This window comes from Pseudorca crassidens, chromosome 10 (assembly GCF_039906515.1).
Source record: "Pseudorca crassidens isolate mPseCra1 chromosome 10, mPseCra1.hap1, whole genome shotgun sequence".
Classification (NCBI taxonomy): domain Eukaryota; kingdom Metazoa; phylum Chordata; class Mammalia; order Artiodactyla; family Delphinidae; genus Pseudorca; species Pseudorca crassidens.
In genome coordinates this window covers 104,966,302-104,988,913 of record NC_090305.1, presented here as the reverse complement: position 1 = coordinate 104,988,913, position 22,612 = coordinate 104,966,302, and the positions used below count along the sequence as shown (strand labels likewise).

Here is a 22,612-nt window from a genome sequence, read left to right as displayed (position 1 = left end):
CTTGATTTTTTAGCTTTGCTCCATCCTAAGCATTGATAACTGTGAAATCATCAATCTGGTATACTAGCTGGCTTTGTTTCAAATAGGCCACGTGTACCTATGAAAATAAATCACGTCTGCCCTGGTGCCCCTTCCCTGCTATCCATCCCCCTCCCCTGACTTTTTGTCTGGTTCGTTTGTCCCTTTGGATCCCCAGACAACACAGTGCTTGGCACACAGTAGGTGCTCAATAAAAGTGGAATCCTTGAACTTATGGACAAGCAAGGTGCTGAGACGGCAGAGTCGTGGGGTGCTTGGCTCCTGACTCCACGGCCTGTGCACAGGCGAGGACAGGAGGCCTCGGGAGTGAAAGCAGCTTGTCCCAGGCACCGGCACAAGCGCCGGCCCCAGAGTCCCGCATGCCCTCGGGGTGGCCTTTGCCCGGCTGGACCAGCGTGCATCCACCTGGCCAGGCTCCGCAGCTGTGCCCTGGAGCCCAGCAGAAGCAGCTCACTGCTGGAGATGCCGAGCTGGGGGCCGGAGCCCTGGGCTCTGAGCGGTCTGACCACTGGGGTCCTCCGTGACCCCTGGCCCTCTGGGCCATCAGGCAGCTTTATGGATGGGTCAGGGGAAGCCTTCGCTGACCCCAGCTCAGAGGGCAGCCTTGGAGCTCTCACTCCTGTAGCCAAGCCTCCTCCACCCCAGTCCCGGCTATTGGGGGCTCATGGGGCAGCAGACCCTCCTCAGGACTGGAGTCCAACCCCTGCAAAGGGAGAAACAGACCCAGCAATGGGGTCGTCATGGGATCCACTGACCCCTGTCCCCTGTACTTCCTGCCCCGACAGAGGCTGCATGATACACCGAGGGGCTGGGGGTAGCTCCAGGTTCAAACCCCGGCTCCCCTATGTACGCCGGCCGGGGGACGCCACATGGACGCCCTCACGTTACCAGAGGTGACAGCCATTCTGCTTCCCAGTTGCTGTGAGGGTTAGAGGGGGAAGCAGGACACAGCGGGGAATCTCCCCGAGGGGCAGGTGGCCCAGGTCCCCTGCGCGCCAAAGGGGACTTCCCGAGGGACGGCACCAGCGCCACACTGAGCTGCTCGTTCTGTGTGTACAGAGCTGCCCACCCACCGGGACTGTCCCTGAGTCCCTCCCGCCCCGGGATCTGCCAAGCCTCATGGCTCCATGCTGCACCATTTCAGAAAGAAGGTGAAGCTGTCGGCGGGGCTGGGGCTGCCGAGGGGACACGCGCCGGGCCACTGCGGGGCCAGTGGGGGGAGAGCTGCCCAGGCAGTGTCCGCTCGGGACAAAGCTGACCCTGATGGACTGACAAACAGGAAGCCCGGGTCCCAGAGCCCGGCGAAGCCTCCTGCGCCCTCGGCCCAGTCTCCCTGGGCTCCAAGTGCGGGCTCCTCGGGCGAGGGAGTGGGGGGATGCACCGACCACGCTCTGGGGGCCTCTGGGGCCTCAGTTCACTTGGCTGTGAAGTGGGCCTGGGCCAGAGTTCCTCTTTCTCGGGCGGGAGGGGGGGTCGTGGGGCCCCAGGCACAGAACCAACCGGCCCGGGTGGGCTGAGGGGCCCTGGCTGTCCTCCCTCCAGGGTGTGGGGGTGGGTCTAACCCCCAGGGGAGCGAGCGGACTTCCCTCCTGCAGCCGTGGCCGCCCTTCCAGGCAGCTGTGGGGAAACACCTGGGGCACCTGGGCCAGCTGGGCCACACCATCCAGGCAGTGAGAAGGCACAAAAAACAGTTCCAAGAAACAGCCAAAACCCCAACGAGCGCGCCAGAGACCCTCACCCCAGCCGCTGCCCCAAACACTGACGGCCCCTCGCAGGTCACCCAGGTGGCCGAGCCCCTCTCCCTGCTCCTGGGCAGGCGGTGGGTACTCACAGTGTCACCACGGAGAGGGCGGCAGTCTTCCTGGAGCCCCAGCACCCTGCCTGCCTCCGTGGCCCCTCGGGACCAGCTGTGGGCCCTCCCCCCGCAGGGCCTGACCGACTTCCTCCCTGCTCAGCCGGCGTCCAGGAAACCACGCCCCAGGCACCCTGGGGCCCCCGCCCGCCCCCGACAGGGCCCGGACGCTGCCCAGTGGGCTCTTTCAAGGTCTGGCCCGTCCAAGGGGCCCCGGACCAGGCACGCCCCACGGGCTCTGCTCAATAAATAATACAGCTTCCTGCCTGGCCGGTCTCTCGTGGCCGATCGCGTTTCGGGGCCACTCGAGTTTCGTCGAGGCTGCTTTGTTCAGAGCGCCGGCCCGGCTGGGTCTCTGGCCACACGGAGCTAACACTCTCACTGTGGGCCAGCCTGAGCAGGCAGGACAAAGGCGTGTGACAGGTGGCCCTGGAGGACACTACCCTACTTACTCTGAAAGCTGCTTCAGCCCAGAGGGGACCGGGGATGGCAGGGGTGGGGCGGTCAGCCTGCCTTCCTTGTGGCCGGGCGGGTCTCCACACGTTCAACTCCCCGTGCCCACACCAGTGGGGTCACCTGGAGAGTCCCTGGCCACTCCCCGCCACTGTCCGGCCCATCCCCCATTCCTGGAGGCCCTGCCCAGGCCCCTCCTCCAGGAAGCCTTCCCCACTGTGGGACCGATCACTGCCACCTTCTGCCAGTCTGTCTCCTTGGGGTATCCATCGTCATCTCTCTCCTGACTGGTCTCTCCAGCCCCGCCAGCCCACACCCTGTCCCCTCCACCGTCTCATTTCCTCGCAGCCGTGATTGTTTTAAAACAGAAAGCACGTCATGTCATTATCCTGCTTCAAACCCTGCCCTGTCTCTCTTCCAACCTCAGTCAACTCTCAAGTCCTCAAAAGAATGTGGTCCTGGACCCTGGGGACACCGCATTCCTTCTCTCCCTGACCCTTGTCTCTAACGTTACGCCTCTGGGTCTTTGCACCTGCTGTGCTCGCTGCTGGAACGTTAGTTCTCCCCCAGCTCTGCACAAGCTCACTCCTTCCTGCCGTGCTCAACTCAAGCCCACCCCCTCACACAGGCCTTTCTTTTCTTTGCCTTGTTTTAAAACAGGTTCATCGAGATACAATTTGCATTCCGTAAAATTCACCCATTTAAAGTGTGCAATTCACGGGACTTCCCTGGCGGTCCGGTGGTTAGCGCTCCGCACTTCCACTGTGGGCGGCACGGGTTTGATCCCTGGTCGGGGAACTAGGATCACGCATGCCTTGCAGCACAGCTAAAAAAATAAAAAATATAAAAATAAAGTGTGCAGTTCAATGGTTTCAGTATATTTAGAGTGGTGCAAACATCACCACCATCTAAGTCTGGAATATTTTCATCATCCCAGAAAGAAACACCCATTAAGCAGTCCCTCTCGGCCCCGCCCAGCCTGGACAACCATTAGTCTATTCCTGTGTCTGTGGACTTGCCTCTTGCGGACGTTTGTGTAAGTGGAACCACACACTCTGCGGCCTTTCCTGACTGGCTCACGTCGCTTAGGCTGGCGTTCTCAAGGTGTGTCCGTGTCATAGCGTGCACCAGCACGCCACTCCTTTTCACGGCTGCGTAACATCCCGTTGCACGGATGGACCCACTCATCAGCTGAAGGACACTTGGGAGCGGCCTTTCGGGACCACCCAGGTCACGTGGCCCCTCCTGCCCCTTCGTCCTATCACGCCTCCCAGTTTAACCCTCTTCCCTGAATCCCTGTCTGAAGACCTCTTCATCTATTCGTTTTCCTGTTGGTCTCCCGTCCGAACCTCAGCCCTGTGAGACCCTGGCCGTCCACGTACTCACTGCCGGAACCCCAGGGCGCGGCGCACAGTAGGCAGTCAGCCTTTCCCACGCCTGCTGGGGTTGCTTGGCCCCCGTCATCCCCCCTGCCGGGCTCTCTGAGGGCAAGCGCGCTCCCACCAAGAAAGGTCTCCCCAGTGACCCCGAGAGGGAACTAATAACGCTAGGCCCGGAGCCCCAGGCTCCTCCTCTGCCCTGGGGATGGTGCCCCTCCCAGGTGGATGTGAGAAAGCAGTGTGCCTGCACAGAGGCGACGGAGCAGCGCGTGATCAGGGGGCAGGCCTGCAGGGCTGAGGCTCAGGGAGGCCCACGTATGAGAGGGGAGAGAAGCTGCCAGAAGAATCCACATGAGCTTCGGGCAGCGCCCAGAGCAAGGAGGCGGCAGCTCCTCTGCCCTGCCTGGGATCTCCCGCCCTGGCTGCACTCGGCTCTGGTGCCAAGAGAGGGACCAGGAGAGCCTGGCGTGTGTCCACAGGAGAAGGTGAGGAGGCGACTGGGAGTCCCGGCCACTGCAGGCTGTGTCAGGACAGGGGCGGAGGTGGGCCGGGGGCCTGAGCACAGGGCCAGCACCCCCAGCCCAGAGTGGGGGGTGGCATCAAAGGAAGAGAAGTCCCAGCTCCAAGTGGGAAAGGATCTCCGCGACCGAGAGCTGGCCAGGCTGGGAGGCAGCGCGCTTCCCGCCCCAGGACGAGTGCACGCAGGCTGCCTGCTGAGGGGCATCAGATGGCTAATTGGCCGGCAAGCTCCCTGGGAGCTCCCGGAGCTTGGCTGCCAGCTGCTCCCCTGCCCTCCTCCCCAGATTCACCACAGTGGGGGAGGGGCCGGGGGCAGGGTCTGCATCCCAACTGGGCCACCCCGCCCCCCTGGCAGCTCAAATGCCCTTCTGGCCCCCAGGGCACAAAGCAACCTCTCGTTCCCCAAATAATGCCAGGTGCACCAGTGATTTTCCGGCCCGACCCCAGAGGCAGGCAGGCCCGCAGGCATCGACTCAGTTAATTTCAGAACCACCCTAAAAGTCACTCCCGTGGTAGAAAGGGCTGAGCTGCTTCCAAACTCTGGGCAGCCTGACTGCCAAGCCTGACCTCCCCCGCACTCCATCACAGTCCTCAGGACGCAGACGACTCGGAGGGAAGGCAGGGGACGGCGTCAGTGGTGCCGAGCTGACAGAACCCCCTTAGGAGCTCCCCAAGAAGCCCGCCCGGCTGGCACCGCTCCCCTCACTCTACAGGCGAGGAAACGGGCCCGAGAAGTTCAGCATCTGGCCCGTGACTGCACATCTTACAACCTACCGCTGCTGGCTGGGACGCCGTGTGCCCAGCTCCCGGGAGATCTGTCCAGGAGACGCCCTGAGCCCAGGGGTCCCCTCTCAGGGACCTCAGGCCAAGTCCCAGGGATCCTGCCACCGGCTTCTTGGCTGCAGCCACCGGGGCCCCGGGCAGAGGGCCAGGGAGGGCCAGCCAGCAGCGGCCTGTTCCCCACTCACCTCGCGCTTTTCCAGACGTGAGCGGCCCAGCCAGGGCGACCGGCACACGCGGAGGGGAATCTGAAGACGCAAGTGGAAAACTATGCGCTGTCCGATCACAACCCTCCAATTTGTCCCTGTGGCTGCCGCTAGCCCCGCCTGGGGCCGCAGACCTGCTGACTCAGGTCTCCCACCCGCCTCCGGCAGCCAAGGGGGCTGGGATCCCGCCGAGGGCCTGCTCCAGCTGTCTGTCCGTCTGTCTCAGGGAGTGGCCTTTGCCCTCTTGGGGGCCCTCCAAGGGGTAGGGTGGGGGGTGCACAGAGCAGGGTGTGTGTGCTGAAGCCTGGAGCCCACCCCGTGCATCCCACACTGGGACCATCCTCCTTGCTGACCACACAGCACCCTGTACTTATGGGCTCTAAGTGGGGGGTTGGGGAGAACCCAGGGCCAATTACGGTGCCCTCACCCACCCCAAGCCGGTCCTCTGTCATTGACAGCCAGGCGGCCACCCTGCCAGTGTGCACACTGGCCCTGCACTGCAGGCCTGCCTGTCGCTTCTGTACGGCCAGCAGTGCCCACAAACACTGAGTGGGCACTGACCTCGAGCCCCACAAGCCCTCGGGTGGCTGTGCCATTACTCCCACCCTGAAGATGAGGAAAGGCCTGGAGAGGCCAGCCTGCAGGGCTCCACGAGGCTGGGCTGCTCATCCTCAGAGCTGGTGAGCCCCTGGCAAAGCGTGGCAGGGCCTCCCAGGCCTGGGCCCACTGCATCCTGTAAACAACCCTTGAGGCTTCCAGAGTGCCAATCCCGGAAACCGCAGGAGAGAACAAGACGCAGGAAAATCCTGCTGCGGTTACAGGGAAAGGCACCCAGGGACTCACCCGCTGCTTGGCCTGGCCTCCAAGGTACCCGCCTGAGGAGGTCTGTCCCAGGGTTTGAGGAGGAACAAGCGGCTGCTGACTCACTCCAGGGGTGAGCTTTCCTCTCCTTTCCTACAGCCAGCCTGCATCCCCACCCAAGAAAAAGCCTCAGCCCTTACTGTCTGCCCTGTTTCCCTAAAGCCAGGCCCAAGGCCCGTCCCTGCAATGCCTCTCACCCACCCATCTACCCAGTATGAGGCCCAGGGTCCCAAACACTCTCCCCCAGCAGCAGAGACAACTGTGGTCCTGGAAATGATAGCTTCTTATCACCGTGAGAGCGACCTGGGTGTCTGGGTTTCCCTTTTCCCTTTGGCTGCTAGGAAGCTCAGCAACTTTCATCTCAACAAAAGGACCTCAGGACCCTGCATATCTCTATTCTATTTTTTTTTTCTGCTAGGTCATGATACCCTGTTCTAAATTGTGTTTTTCTTGATCCTGATGTTTTACTATTTATTTTATTGTAGGTATTTCATGTTAAGTGGTCACAAATATTCTGGGAAGGAAAGAAGGAAGGAAGGCAGGAAGGAAGGAAACAAGGGAGAGTTTATATAGTTTACATACCAGGTAATGAGGGCGGGAAGAAAGAGGGAAGGGAATCTTCCAATCCCTTATCCTTCCTAAAACCTCCCCTTGAAGTAAAAAACATGCCCGAAGGAAGGTGTTATCCAAATAGGTGGGGCCTCTAAGCCCTTCCCAACCCCTCGACAGAGGTGGAGCCCAGCCTTGTCTGAGATCACACAGGATCCATTGGTCGCTGCTCCTGGCTCTGAACTCTGTCAGCAGCTGCTGAGGCTGGAGCCAACCCGGGGGTGGGGCTGGGATTGGTGTTGTGGGGGTGGGGGGGAGTGCCCTCTCCCCAGGGGTGGAGCTCTGCTCTACCTCCTTCTCCACCCCCACTGCACCTGGCTCTGGGCACCCCCTAGCTCACGGAGGGGGAAGTCAGCAGTTACCTCTTACCCAACGCTGGCCGCATGCCAGGCTCCACCCTCTGTTCCCTCACTTAATCCTCCCTTTGAGCCTCCAAGGATCTGCAGGTGGGAAACTCTGGCCCGAGAGGTGAAGCCACTTCACCCTCAAAAGCCAGTGACCCTGGGCTGCCTGGTGCCCAAGTCCGGGCTCAGCGACTGCGTGGACAACAGTGTGAAACAGTCCTGCCCGCGTTCTGAGCCCATCTCACCGAGGGGTGACAGCAAGGGAGGCTGGGGACGGGCCCAGGTCACTCAGATGTGCCCAAGGCTGGTGCGCTCTGTGATAAGCGCAGTTCCCGTGCACGCTGGGGAGACTGCCAGCCACACCGAACCTGCCAGGCATGCTCCGGGGCACCTGGGCACCCCAGACCCTTGGCCCACTGTCCTGCTCCCTCCCCATCAGAGGCTCAGAGGAGAGCGCCAGGGTGGCCTTTCGTGCTTCCTTCCCTGCTCCCCCAGGGCGGGCTGCCCTGGACCTCGTAGAGCCAACGCGACTGGCCAGCCCAGTGGCCGCTTGCCTCTGCCCGCTGGGGCACAGCCAGGCACGGCTGCATACACACGCACACCCCCTGGTACCTGAGGGTCCTCACGGAGATGCAGTACTTCCACATAAGGCTCCACACGGCGCTGCCACCGCCCTTCATGCCTGGCTAGGGGGGAGTGGGCAGCCGAGGGCCCACGGCGCTGCCCTCCGGCCCTGGTCCGCTCTGGCTGGGGGTCTGGCTCTCAGGTCGCTTCCCTCTTCATGGTGGGAAGAAGAAAGAAAAGGCCCAAAGCCTGGGGGCCTGGAGGAGGCGCTGGCTCCACAGGCCACCGCAGGTCCCAGCCGCCGGCCGTGCAGTCCCCGGGCAGCTGCTCCAGACCCTCCTGGCTGAGCGGCCCTCGTGCACCAGACCCCGTGGCTCCTGCACAACCTTCGCCGGCTTCCTGCCAGGGGACGGCGGTGGCCCGGGGCCAGGGGAGCAGTGAGTCACTCAGGGCGGGCTGAGTGAGGGGCGTCCGCCTGGAGCCCAGGGTCTGGTCCTGCGTCCAGAGGCCGGCCTGGGACTGGGACTGGAGAGGCTGAGCCCGAGGAGGGAGGTGGGCGGGGAGGCAAGGGCGGGCCCACATCCTCCCTCATCTCCCCAGAGGCCTAAACCCAACACCCGCCCGCTGCAGCCCTAGCCCTGCCCACCGAAGCTCTGGCCAGGACGCGGAGAGGGGCTGTCTGCTTCCTGGGAGAGCGCCAGCCCTCGAGGATCTCCGTCTGGTGGGGGAGATGAGGTTTCCAGCCCTGGCCAGGCCACCTCCCTGCTGCGTGACGAGCCTGGGGGTGGCTTGCCCCTCCTTGACCTCAATTACCTCCACCCCACCCACCCCCCCCCCCCCGACCTCGGCCTCATGGAGCCCTGAGCACTGGCCCAGAACTGACTAACCAATTCTCCCAACTGCTTTCCGAGGTGCATTTGATCATCAGCTCCGTTTTACACGTGAGGGAAGTGAGGCACAGACAGAGGCGGTCAGTCACCGAGGCCGCAGACCTAGGAGGCGGCGGAGGTGGGATGTGAGCCGTGCGATGGGTTCTCGGAGCCCGTACTGGAGCAGCCAGCGGACGCCAGCTGCTCCGTGCACAGGTGGGGCAGGAGGAAGGTCGGAGGGCTGGGCTCCTCTCAGCAGTTGTGGGGTCTGGGCCTGAGCCGGGTTTGGGGCATTTCCAGGCAGGGCCCCAGCTGGAGCCTCTGCCCTCGCCCCCTGCCAGCTGCTCCCAGGCCCAGCCCAGGGCAGGCAGCTGGGGCTTCCCAGGCGAAGCCCCTGGGGACAGTGACTCACAGCTCAAGGCGGGTGCTCACAGAACCCACTTCTCCCAGCCCACGGCCCCCAGGAAGTCCTCCAGAAGGCAGGTGGGCCCAGACCCCAGCACCCTGCAGCCCTGAGCCTCACACCCAGTTGCCAGCGCCATCATGTCCAGTGGCCGTCAGGGCCCCCACTTCACCCACGAGGAAACCGAGGCTCAGAGAGGGGCATCACCTGCCCACAGTCAGGGAGGATGGAGCTGGGCCTGACCGGGTCTCCGGGTCAAAGCCTTGTTCCGTCCCTGGGCCCCCCGCCCTGGCCTGTGCAGGATGGGAGTTCTGTTGTGGATTCCAGCCCGATTCCCACAGTGAGGACAGCAGCTGCACGCTTGTCTCTCCCCCAAGCCAGGAAAGAACTTTTTATCTGAAAGGAAGATAGGCTTCTACAAAGGCCATGGCCTCCCTGGGGGCCTCGTGAACACAAATTCTCACTCTTTGTTATCAGACACCACCACAGTAGGCCCCTACCTGCCACAGGACCTCCTCACAGCACTCTGGGGAAGTGGCTGCCCATCCTCAGCTTGAACACCCTTGAATACCCCCAGTGACAGGAACCTCACTACCTTTCAAAGTTGCACATTCCATCATGGGCCTCCACTGACCTAGGGAAACTCTCCTTTGGATAGAGCCTCCCTGTCACTTTTCATACTGGCTTTACTTCCTGTGCCACACAGAGCAAGGTCTCCCTTCCAAGGTCTATCGGGTCTGTCCTCCTACTAGTGGAAGTTTCCTCAACATCTTTTGTGGGTGGGGGCAGGCTCTGTTTACACATCTCTACCCACCCCTATATTCACACATCCATTCACCCACCCACCTGTCCAACTCACCATCCATGGACCCATTCATCCATTCACATGTCCACACACATCTCCCTCCCTCTGTTCCAGTCATGCATCCATTTATCCTCTTATCCGACCTCCCCATCGATCCGTCCATCCCCTCAGCCATCCACCGCCTCACTCACCCCCCCGGCCTGGGCCCCTGTCCCCACAGGGTCACGAGGTGTAACAGGCGGTGGCAGCAAGCTCGTCCTCCTCCTGTCTTCCTGAACCCTCCTCCCTGCCAGCCCGCGCCTCTTGCTTGGTCCCCAAGTTTCCATCCATGACCTGTCACGTCCCTGGCAAACTGGAGCCTTCTCTGTCTCTGCCCCATGCCTTGTGTGGCCCCCAGCCTCTGATTTCCCATGTCTCATGGGTCCTACTGCCCCAGGCTCTGGGGCCGACCCCCTGGTCCTGGGCTCAGCACTGACGCCCAGCTGGAGGAGTATTTGTCACAGGCTTGCTCTGTGCCAGACACCAGTCATGGCAGGCACCCGGTAGAGGGGAGTACGTGGCCCTTTTGCCCTGGAGGTGGTCTTAGAGAGAGGGCCATTTTTAAGACCAGAGGCCCAAGACCCTTGAGGGGGCCTCCTTCAAGTCGCTCTCGTCCTGGAGGACACACCTGTCCCATCACCAAAAGCTCTGGAGGTCCTGGGCCCCATCCTTCGTTCCTCCTCTTGGCTGTGTCCACCTGGTCCATCTCCTTCCCAGCAGCACCGAGTTAGGGCTTCCCTCCCTCCACTTTACAGATGGGGAAACTGAGGCCAGGGGAGGAGCACGGCTTTCTCAGCTCCCAGGGAGTCACTTGCTCCTCAGAAGGCTGCTCCTTGGTGAGGATGGGCTGGGGAGACTGTGTGAGGGTTCAGGAATCCCTTGGGGCACAAGAGGAGCTCACCCCATGGGCCCACCCAGCAGGGGCCAATCCAGGCGCCATCACCCACGCTCTCCTTCACCGGCGGCCCTTGACGATCTGCCTTTTGAACCCCTGGCAGCCCCACTCCATGGCCATCACTCTGGTCCAGCCTCGAACCTGAGCTGCACATGGCCCTGCACTGGCCCGATACCGGCCCCGGGGCTGATGGCAGTGGAGGCTGTCACATGGCAGAGGGCCCGGGGGGTGGCCTGGGGTGTACAGGGGCTGCCCCACCGATTCCACACTGCACCTGTCACATCCCCTCTCTGCTTCCTCCATCCCCGAGGGGTGGGTGTCATTATCCCCATTTTACGGATGAGCACACTGAGACTCCAAGTGCTGCGAGGTTTCCTGATGCCGACGGTGGCTTGTTCTCGAGAACGGGCGCAGACTCCTGGTTCCCCTCTGATGCCCTCGTCCCTACACGCATCATCCGCTGAGCCTCAGTTTGCTCCTCTGCGCAATGGGACAAGCATCCCTCCCCTCCCGGCTGTGGTGACGGATAAGAGCTACGAGGCCAAAGAACCGTGTGACGCTGGATGTGAGACTTAACCTCTCAGGGCCATCTCCTGCAGGACCGGTGAGCCCCCGTCAGCATCATGTTGAGAGACCCGGGCACCGCTGGGCATGTGTGAGGTGCTCAGTGACTGCTGTCCCCCCTCCCCACCCCCGTAGGACACGGGGCCACAGCAGCAGGCGGGGAAAGGGCATGGAAACCTTCACACCCTCCGCTGGTCCCTCTCCCAGCCTCACGGCCAAAGCCAGACTCTGCGGAGAGCTGCCCGGGCCTCCACCCTCGGCCCAGTGACTCACATGGCCCACTGGGGGTGAGGTCACTGCCGCCCAGGCAGAGAAAAGGACACACCTGTTCCCTGGGAGACACCAACGCCACGGTGCACTTGGCCTGCGAGGGCTTCTGCTCGCTTGAGGGCGGCAGCAGCCCGGGGGGCGGGCAGTGGGTGAGGACCCGGCCTGAGGACGGGGCTGGGGGCGTGGCCCGCCTCTGGGGGCCAAGTGAGGGTCTGCGAACCTCAGTCCAGCCTCCAGGCCCAGTGGGCTTTGTCCCCTCTGCTGGCATGGTGAGGGGCGTCCGTGGTCTTAGGGCTCTGAACCCCCCCCCAGTTCCCACCTCTGACTTAAGGGGCTACTCCATGTCGGCCCGTCTCATCCAGCAAATGGCCGTCCCCAACCCACTCCCTGGCGGTGAGCTGGGGGTGATGGGGTCTCTGAGGCCAGACCTTGGCCCCCTCCCCCTGGCTGGGTCCGTGCGCAGCCTCTGCAGGCTCCCCCTGCCTTCCGCCAGTCCCGTCCCTCCCCAACCCCCCATCCACCATTAGGGTCCTTCTAGCACCCAGCACCCTCCCCACTGCTGACCTCGCCAGGCAGGCAAGGCCCTTTCCCATCTGCCACCTGCACTCCACTCTGCTCTGGGCCATGGACTGCATCCCCAGGCACCCCGTTTCCGGTGGGTGTGGCCAGCGGGAGGCATGGCAAGACCACAGGCGGAGGAGCTCACTGCCCCACCCGCTCCTGTCCTGCGCCCTCTGCAGCCGCAGTGCCTGGTGCGTGGTCTCTGCACAGGGCTCTCCCTGGGTTCTCGTAAAGGCTCCCTCGCCCGCCCTCGGGCCCAGGGAAGGCCCCCCTCCACCGTTGCCAGCCCAGGTGCTACACTGCCCCTTAACCCCGCCCCTGGGCACAGACCCCCACGGTCAGCACGGCCCACCAACTCCTAGTGGACCCGCTGTTTCCGCCAGGTCTCCATACACTGCCCTTCAAGGTGCAACTCAAAGGCCACCGCCTCCAGGAAGCAATTGTCTGTTCGCTCCTTCATCCATTCCACACGTATTGATCGCCAGACACCACGTGAGGACTCGCTGAGGAAGACGGGGAGCCTAGGAGGGGACCCTCCGGTGGGAGGGATGCCCGGCACCTAGCGAGCAGGTAAACAGATGACGTCGGCAGCGATCGGGGCCTCAGGGAAGAGAAACAAGGCAGAGCTTCTTGCCATGAGCTCACCCTGGTCCCCCTCTCCCGCCCACATACCCCCCACTCGCTGGGCCCGGGCTGTGGCCTTGCTCACCCTGCAGTACCCTGTCTGTCCCTCTGCCTCTGCTCTGAGAGCCTGGGGCGGGGCGGGGAGGGGAGAACATGGTGACTCAGCTCTCTGCACATCATCCGAACCAGCCTCACAACAGCCTAAGTAGCAACAGTCCTTACCAGGTCCGTTTTCCACAAACTCACAAACCGCGGCGCCAACACCTTGCCTGGGATGATACCCAAACCCAGCGCTGCCTGCCTGACTCCACGGCCGAGCTCTTTCTCCTGCTTCAGGCTGAAAGCGAAGTGCGTCACCGTCAGCTATATTTGCAGACTCTTCCAGCGGTGCCCAGAGCGGCGCCCAGCACGAGGCCGGTGCTAGACCCCCGTCAAGTGGGCTGAACATCAAAGACCGTAATCGTCCTGCTCCTTAAGCGGCGTGTGCCTTGTGGGGAGGGGACCCCGGATGCCTCTATTTTCCAGATGGGAAAATGGAGGCCCAAGGCTGCTAAGAGCGTTCGGTCACATGGGATCCTGAGTTCCGCCTTCTCCTCTTAGGCCCAGGAGGCCACTGAGGAGGCAGGTGTGGGGCAGAAGCCAGAGAAGAGTTTCACCAGGTCCATCGCAGGGGGCACGGGGGCCAGCGGCCAAGCCCCCGCCTGGGCATGCGGGGCCTCACTCGCCTGCCAAGCCGAGGGGAGGCTGGAGGGGGGGCAAGGACAGAGCAAGGACCAGGGAGCAGCTGCTGCTTGGACCCAGGTGGTGGCCCAGGAGGTGGGGACAAGCGATTGGATTCTAGAACCACTCACCAAGCAGAGCCAGCAGGGGCTGCTGATGGACGTGACAGGGGGCGGGGGAAAGAGGCGTGGAAGGCGATGCCTGGGATTCTGGTCTGAACTACGGGCGGATGGGGGCCCCGCTGATGGCAGTGGGCACATGGGGAGCAGGCATGGGGGGTGATTGGGTGGGACAGAGTGGTGAGGACCACAAGTGGCCTAAGGGGAAAATCGTTGCTCTGTGGGAATGAAGGCTCTGGATTTTCAGAAGTCAGAAATCCAGATTTTTTTCATAAAGGCTCTTGGGTTTTAGATGTTTGTGATAAATTCAAATTTAAAATGCCATGTGGGCTAATCCGGTGCACACCAAATAAAGTACACCTGGAGGGGTCTGGCCCTCAGGCTACCTCTTGTACCCTTTGTTCCTTCTCCCCCCGTCAAGATTCACAGAGCTACCACTTCCTCCAGGAAGCTGCCTGTGATTACTCCAGCTCTAGAGGTGCCTGTGCCTCCTCACAGCACTGAAACCACCAGATTGGCAGTGACTTGAGGGTGGGTGTGGGTTTGCTTGTCAATTTCTCATGCCCGCAGCAGACACTCTGGCCGAGAGCAGGCGTTATTGAATGAGTACCTACTGAAGGATTCTCTCTCTCCCGTGATCCTCCCACCTTTCATTTTGCAGATGTGGAAACTGAGGCCCAGAGAAGGGAGGTGACCTGTCCACGGTGGGCTCTGGGGCCAGGGCCTGCTTGCTGTCCAGCCTGTTTGTCAGCTGCCCCCGAGACTGGGCGAGCAGGAAGTGTGAAGGTGATTGCACAATCTTACTAGGTTTTGCCACCCGAGGGAAAAACAAGATCCTGGGCAGCCCCTGAGTGTCCAGGGAGGGTAGGGAGCCCATTCCAGGGCGACGGGGGCCACCCACTGGGGTCAGGGCAGAGCCAGACCCCTAGGACTGAGCATCGCTGGGGGTGGCCTGGCTGTGGACAGAGGGACCCCCCCGAGGGCGGGGTCTGACATCGGTAGTCAGTTAAAGTGACAGCCAGCCCTCCTGGGCTCTCTTCTGAGAGTTTCGACCCACTTCCCTTTTGGCCCTGGAAGGGCAGACTGTGCCAGGGACCTTCATTCAGGGTCTGTGCTCAGATCTGCCACGTAGAGAAATCAGATGACGGAGGCGATGGAGGCCCAGCCCAGTTTCCAGCACTGGCAACGGAGAAACGGAGTCTCCGAGGTGTGCAGTGACCTACCTAAGGTCACACAGCCTGGGGGCAGCAGATCTGGGGTCCCGACTCCGAGTCCTATATCCTTTCCAGGCTGCTGAGCTGCACTGGCCCTGGCGTCTTTAAAGCCACCCCCCACATCCTTCTCCCCCACCTCGGAGTCCTCATCCGCAAAACAGGAAGAGAGGCAGAAGCCGCCCCCGCGGTGCTCTGTGCACATCAGCGCCCCTGAGGGCCGATGCTGTGTGAACGTGCTCGTGGTGTGGTGCCGTGTGCAGGCTCGTGACTACAGAGCCACACTCTCCTTAGCTTCTGGTCTCTGAATGGTCTGGGTGCGGCAACCTTTCCAACCTCCAGGGAGACACATCTCACTTTCATCCAAGAGAAATTACACCTAGTGGTTACTGGGTGCTCACTGGGGCCAGCGCCCTACGCGTGATGAACTCAGCAAATGCTTAGGTTCATCCTACAAGGCAGCTTCTACTATTATCTGCAGGGCATGGAAACCAAGGCACAGGCAGGTTTACAGACATGCCCAGGGGGATACAAACAGGAAATGGGAGAGCAAGGATTTGAACCAATTCCGCCCCCAAGCACCCACGATAACCACCATGCGACACGGCTGTCCTAGTACGGCACGGAAGTCCTTCTCAAGGTCTAACCTGAAGGACCCCTAGGTCCTTCTTAGGCGAAGGGGAAAAGCTCCGCCCATGGCCCCCATTCTGTGCTGAAAGGCCTAAGTTCTTTGGCCCCTGGCTCCCAGCTCCCTGGGTGCTGGCATGCGGGTCAGGTTACCCCAAACAGGAACCCTCCCCTTGACTGTGTGTGTGTGTGTGTGTGTGTGTGTGTGTGTGTGTGTGTGTGTGTGTGTGTGTGTGTGTGTGTGTGTGTGTGTGTACAGAGGCCTGGTGAGGACCGCCCCACCCTGGGCCAGGACCTCACCTCCTCACTTGCTTCCCTGCATCCTGTTTCCCAGCGCCCAGCCCTGTTGGGGCGAGGCCCTGCCTGAATCTTCTCCGTCGCTCATCTCCGTGCACAGGCAGTTCCCAAGGCCCTCTCCGTGGACTTTATAGCATGTAATACTATTTAATGTTTTCCTTTAAGATCAACTGGTTTAAAAAGCTGCCCCCTAGTCTGATCAAGCTTCTAGGTCTAACTCCCAGGTTGTAGGCACTACAGGAGACAGAGGAACAAGCTGACGGGCGGGCAAAGCCACGGCATCCGGTGCAGGCACGTGGTTCACGGCGGGACTTTAAGCCAAGGGACTTGAGACCGGTTCAAATTTGCAAGAATGAAAAGTTAAAAACAATGCGCAAAATGCCAAACGCGCTGGCTTTCGCCCCTGAGTATGGTTATTTCAAAAGGAAACTTTAGATCACTCCCCTACGTGGAAAACTAGTATCACTTGCTGTAAGTAGAAGGTTACCATGAAAACAAGACAGTGCGATCCGATTTCAGGAGGATTCTGTGTCCTGCCAAGGGTGCCTTGCAAACCTGCCCGCCTCTGTTCCGAGAAGCCCTGGGCGAGAGGTGAGCGCCTGCGCTCTCGCCCTGGGCCCACCGGGGACACTGGGCTGCAGGTAGGTCCCTGAAACACCTTTTCTCACCTTCCGCTTTTCGTGCATCAGGGAGGGAGGGGTGGTGAGCGTCGGAGCAGAGCCCCCTCCTCCCCGCCCACCCCCCCCCCCCCCCGGCAGCCGCAGTCTCTGCAGCAGAGAGGGGCTCGGTGGGGACTCAGCCTCGGTGGCAGCCTGGGCCCTTCACAAGCTCAGAGCTGGGGCAGAGATGAAGAAACTGAGTCCCAGGCGGGGCAGGCACTGCCCAAGGTCACACGGAAAGTCTAGGGGCGGGGGGAACCAGGAATGACAAAACTCCAGATTTTCTGACCTTCATGATCATGGAACCTTGTTCACAGGTATTCACTGAGCACCGACTGTGTGCGAGGCACAGAGGATGGGGGGCAGGGGTGAACAGGACAAAATCCCAAAGAGCTGACACTTAGAGGCGGGGGACAGAGGACAAAAGCTAGGCAAACGAATGAGATCATTTCCGATGCTGCTGAGGAGGATAAAGAAACCAGGCTGGAGGGCGTGAACGATGGCAGTCGGGGAGGTGGAGGCGGAGATGCCACTCAGGCTGAGGCCCGAAGTGCCGAGAAGGAGGGAGGGGGAGAGAGAAGGAGGGAGGGGGAGACCGGGGGCCAGGGCGCGCCAGAGAAGCAAGAGCCTGAGCACAGGCAACCAGCCCTCAGCTAGTCCTGACTCTTTCTTCAAACTTTGTATTTTGAGTTAATTTCAGACTTACAGAAAAGTTGCCAAGAAGCCTACAAAGAATTCTGTACACCCTTTGCCCAGATTCCCCCCATGTTAACAGTGTATCCTGATTATCGTACTCCTTCTCGCCGTATGTGTGTGCGCGCGCACACACACACGCATACACGCTTGCGATCGGAATTCTCTGAGCGTAAGTCGCCCCCCTCGAGTCCCTGGTACGTTGACGTGTTCCCTGAAAACAAGGACGTTCTGTGACATAACCGAAGGACAATTCTCAAAGTCGGGACATTCACATTGGTTCAATACTGCTATCTTATCCTCAGATCTTATTCAGAGTTGCCAGCTGACCTAGCGGACGTCCTCCACGGAGAACAGTCCCTGATCTTAAGCGTCTTTTGCAAACATGCCGAGGGAACTGCGTTCCCAGGGCGGCCTTTAAGGAGAGCACCGGTCCGGCCCATTGGGGGTGGACCATTCAGCTCACGGGCTGGCTCGCTCAGGGCCTGTGTGTTGGATCCTGACGCCAAGGGGAAATGAGCACCGTATACACACCTACCAAGATAGCCTCTGTATTTCTGACCCAAGGGAAAAAGTTAATAAACCTTTAAAACGGAAAAAATGATTATGAAAAGAGCCCACTGTTACTTGATCTCTTCGCACGTTTCTGTCGGCCCTCATAACCCACCCTGCAGGGCACAGGTTGCAGCCCCTTGAAATGACCGTCCCCGCTGCACAATAACGCAGGGCTGTAAAACAAACAACAGCCTGTCTTTATGTGCAAGTTCAATGTTTTGTTGGTTGCTTGATCGCTGAATTTTTGGGGGCCAACTTAAATTCCACACCCAGGCTGAATGCCTCACTTGCCTCACCCAGATCCCAGCCCTGCCCATCCCACGCCACACACATGGGCTCTGCTGCTGTGCACATACTGTGCTCAACAGAGACCCACAGTGAGCCCGAGAATGGGTCCTTGTACCCACTTCACGGATGAAGAAAGGGAGGTCCTAGAGAAGTCTGCCAGCGCTGCCGTCACAAACACCACAGACTGGTGGCTGAAACCACAGAAATGTATTGTCTTGTGTTCTGGAGGCCAGGAGCCTGAGATCAAGGTGCTGGCAGGGTTGGTTTCCCCTGAGACCTCTCTCCTCAGCCTGCAGACAGCCCCCTTCTTGCTGTGTCCTCACATGGTGTATTAGGGTTCTTGAGAAAAAAAGAACCGTTAGGATGTACGTGTGCGTGTGTGTGCGTAACTATATACACACGTGTATACAGTTAGTTATTATCCACACATACACACACACATATATATAAATACACAGATATATTTATTTACTATAAAGAATTGGCTCATACTGCTATGGAGGCTGACAAGTCATAAGATCTGCAGCTGGTGAGCTGGAGACCTTGAGCTTCAGAATAGCTAGGAAAGCTGATGAAATTCTGCTAGTCCTAGTGCCAGGAGGCTTGAGGTCCAGGAAGAGCCAATGTTTCACTCTGAGTCCAGATGCTGGGAAAAACCTATGTCCCAGCTCGAGGACGGTCAGGCGGGTGTAGTTCCCTCTTATTCAACGTTTTTGTTCTAGTCAGGCCTTCAACTGATTGGACGAGGCCCACCCACATTGGAGAGGGCAATCTGTTTTGCTCAGTCTAGTGATTTAAACGTTAATCTCATCCAGAAACACCCTCACAGACACACCCAGAATAACGCTAAGCCGAACCTCTGGGCGCCCCAGGGACAGTCAGGCTGACACACGACATTAACTGTTAGACACAGTCGGCCCTCGGGGTGTGTCTGTGTCCTAATCGCCTCTTCTTATAAGGACACCAGTCCTATTGGATGAGAGCCACCCTAGTGACCTCATTTCACCTTTGTTGCCTCTTTAAAGGCCCCATCTCCAAACACAGTCACATTTTCGGGCACTGGAGGCTATGGCTTCAACATATGAATCTGCCCCCGTAACAGGCCCTGACAGGAGAAGGGTCTCAGCCCAGAAGCGCGCAGGCCCGGCTCTTCCCTCCTCTGAGGTGCCTGCACACGTGGAGCCCCTCAGGCAGGCTGACCCATCCATCCGACGGCTGCCAAGACGTGGCTGAGGTGCAGACGGTCACTCAGTATGGATTAATCTCACGTGCTAAGTCCGGCAGTTATACCGAAGGCAGGAAGTGTCTGTCGGGGGAGCCCAGTGGGGTCTCGTCCAGGCAACAGCATTCCCCTGAATAAACTCTCCCTGACCGTAACACCCATCTCCTGCCACCCTCTGGCACCAGCGGGACCTCGCTAAGACACAGAAGGCCTCCAGCAGGGGAGAAGCGGTCATTCGGAAGTCCGGAGCCCTGGAGCCCACCCATGCCTGCAGCGTCCGCTTTACACGCCCTCTAGATGCACCTGGCAAGGACACACTGGTGTTCCACCCGAGGACACTCGTTCCTCTCTCCTGGGCCAGGTTCAGCTCCGGCTGCTGGATTCTTAAACATTCACCGATTATTCAGCTGAAGACAAGCTTCTCAAGGCCCCCAGCCACTGGGTCAAAGTGAGCCTTCGGCGTATTTCTCACCCGCGCCGCACTCTGGTCCAGCTGGAGCGCCTGAGCCAGGAGGAAACACTTTCGGGGAACAACGGGCATCCTGCACCGCCCAGCACGCACAGCCCTTCCTGCCTGCCCGCCCATGGCGCCTGGGGACCGGCCCTCCCGCACGGGGTGCAGTGCCGCTGGAGCCCCTGTGTCTCTGGTTGGCCTCACGGGATCTCTGTTGCTCACCCCAAAAGACTCTGTCCGATACAACGCTCTAGCTCCACCACCCTCACTTCCTCTCCATGCCTTTTCTGCCAAGGGTACTGCTTCTCTCTGTTGGTGGGAAAACCCCCTTTAGCCCTCAAGACCCGTCTCTGCTCTACAAGAACCCCTTCTGGCTTTCCCAGCCGAAATGCTTGCTCTCTCTCCTGAATAACATTCACGATTTCTTTGAACTTACTTCATTAATGAAAAGAAAACCCCCCATTTACCCAGAGCCAACTGTTTCCCAGGCACCCTTACACCCATTGGGTCCTCTTCCTAAGTCCATTTCAGCTCAGGACCTGAAGGTCAGAGAGCAGAATTGACTGGGGTGTCACTGTGCCCTGAGACGGTCCCAACTGTGATGCTCTAACGAACAGAATGCAAGGGAAGTGATGCTCTGGGACTTCTGAGGCCTGGTCATAAAAGCTGCCATGCCTTCTACTTGGCACTGTCTGTCCACACCCCACACGCCAACCTGCTTTCTCTCTTTTTCTCGGGACACTTGGTCTGGGAACCCAGCCACCATGCTGTGAGGAAGCCCAGGCTGCACGGGGAGGTCCTGTCTAAGTGTTCAGCTCACAGCCTGCAGCAGCTGTGAGGTGAGTGGCTGGGAGGGCGAGGCCTCTGAGGACCCAGCCCCCAGTCTTCAAGAAGCCCCATCTGATGCCGAGTAGGACAGGCCCCACCCAAACTGCAGACCTGTGGGAAAAACAAACACTGTCATCGTCTGAAACTACCGGAAGCGTGCGGCAATTTGTGACGGAGCCACGGCAGGCGGAGAAGCTGCCCAGAGCCAGAAGGGGCTAGAAAGTGAGGATAACAAGTGCGGCTGGGCCGCTTCGTGGAGCTGGTCACGTGGAGTGCACTGACCACATCCCCCCTCTGTGACCTTAAGAAGGTCACTTGCCCTCTCTGGGCCGCCGTTTCCTCGTCTGAAACATGGGGAAAAGAACAGTATCTATTTCAGGAGGCTGTTGAGAGGACTCACGGAGACACCGCGCGCGCAGCGTTCGGCACCTAAACGAACACCCACGGAAAGTAACAGCAGTCCTAACGATGATCTAACGATGATGTGACCGGCCACATCGGATCCCCAGCCAGCTGATGTCAGCGCCCTCGCTAGCCCCTCAAGTCACAAAGCCTCAGGGGCTGAGCCTGCCGGCTGGGAGCAGACGCCTGGGCTCCAGCGTGTGTGCGGGCACCCTGCAGCCTCCGACCAGCCCTGAGTCTCTGTGCCCAGCTTCCCGGGCTGTGTGCTCAGAGCTGCCAGGCCACCGCGTTCACTGACTGTGACTGAGGTTGGGGAACCCTCTTCAAAACGAGTGTCTTTACAGTGTTTTCGATACACCTGGCCTCTGTTATTTCCAGCAGAAGGGGCTGGTGAAACCTGCCCATCAGGAAGCAAGTTAACAGCTGGTCTAACCCGAACTAGTCCTACATCTAAAAGCAGATGGGGGTACCCACCATGTGCTTGGAGGGGAGGCGCCAAAGTCAGGGTGTGGGGTGAGAAAACACGGAGTTACAGTCACCCTTGAAAATTCGTTACCGCGGAGGACCTGGAACTACACAGACCGAGGGAACGGCACGTGCTGTCTCAGCTTCCACTCCAGGATGCCTGATGCTGTGCAGAGCTGGGGTGCACACCCACACCATTTACAGTCTTCTCCTCTCCTGTCCTCTCTCTCTTTCTCTCCTTTATACATTAAAAAGATCATCCGGCTTTTACTACCAAGTGTAGGTAAGAATGTAGAGACACGGGACCCTCACTCATTGCTGCTGAGGAGGTGCACTGTTCACCACTTTGGAAAGCAATTTCGCAAAGCCCAGTAAAGTTGAAGGCACTCGTATACCGCCCTGATACAAACCCTACACACACCACACGTGTGTGCAAGGAGCGAGTGAAGGAACCTCCCTTACTGCAGCCCTGCCTGGAGCATCAAAAAAATGGGAAACCACCGAAATTATCAACAGCAGAACAGTGGAATACTTTACACCAACAAAAATAAACATGAGAACTATACACAGCCACACGGATGACTCTCACCCATAAAATGTGGAGTGAGAAGAGCAAGTTGCCTCTTGAAGAGCTATCTGAACACCCATGTTCACAGCCGCGTTACTCACAGGAGCCGAAAAGCGGAAGCCACACATGTCCATCAGTGGATGAAGAGATAAACTAAATGTGGTCTACACACAGAATGGAATATTATACGGTTTGGAAAAGGAAGCAAATTCTGACACCCGTTACAACATGGATGAACCGGAAGGATATTATGGCGAGTGAAAAAGTCAGTCGCAAAGGGACAAATCCCGAATGACTCCACTTATATGAGGTCCCGAGAGCAGTCCAATTCATAGACAGAAAGCAGGAGGGTGGGTGCCACGGGCTGGGGGCGCGGGGTGGGGAGTGAGTGTTTAATGGGGACCGAATTTCGGTTTGGGAAGATGAAAAGGCCCTGGAGATGATGGCGGTGATGGTTTCCCAAGAGTGTGAACGTAATGCCACCAACCGGTACACTTACAAATGGACAAGATGGTCACTTTTACGTCATGTGTATTTTACCACAATTCAAAAGTTTGGAAAAGCAAGTTGTAGGTTATGACACCATGCACGTAAAGTTCTAAAACTTGTAGAATGAGCTTTGTGTTAGCCAAATTATAAAAATGTGCATGTGAGATAAACACAGCAGATGGGCAGGGTGGGGGCACTACTGCTTAGGCTTAGCTCTGGGGGGATCGGGGTGAGACGGGATTTGAGGGAGGCCCACAGGGGCCGTCCACCGCGTCATAACAGTTTATTTCTGAAGCCAGGTGACGGGTATACCGCTCTCTACTTTTTCTTCCCACCTGAACTGTTTCACTAAGCAGAGTGCCCTGAGGTCCACCAGGCT

General features: G+C 59.5%; 1 protein-coding gene and 1 long non-coding RNA gene across 8 annotated transcripts in view; one reads left to right on the top strand and one right to left on the bottom strand.

Moving 5' to 3' along the window:
• Positions 1-22,612, bottom strand: part of IQSEC1 (IQ motif and Sec7 domain ArfGEF 1) — a 331,754-nt gene that overhangs the window by 104,605 nt on the left and 204,537 nt on the right. The gene's annotated exons all lie outside the window — the stretch shown is intronic.
• LOC137232810 (uncharacterized) lies at positions 3,988-13,850 on the top strand. Its single transcript, XR_010947191.1, has 6 exons — positions 3,988-4,208; positions 4,831-8,691; positions 10,478-10,558; positions 11,021-11,221; positions 11,317-11,468; positions 12,396-13,850. It is a non-coding gene; the product is annotated as an uncharacterized lncRNA (long non-coding RNA).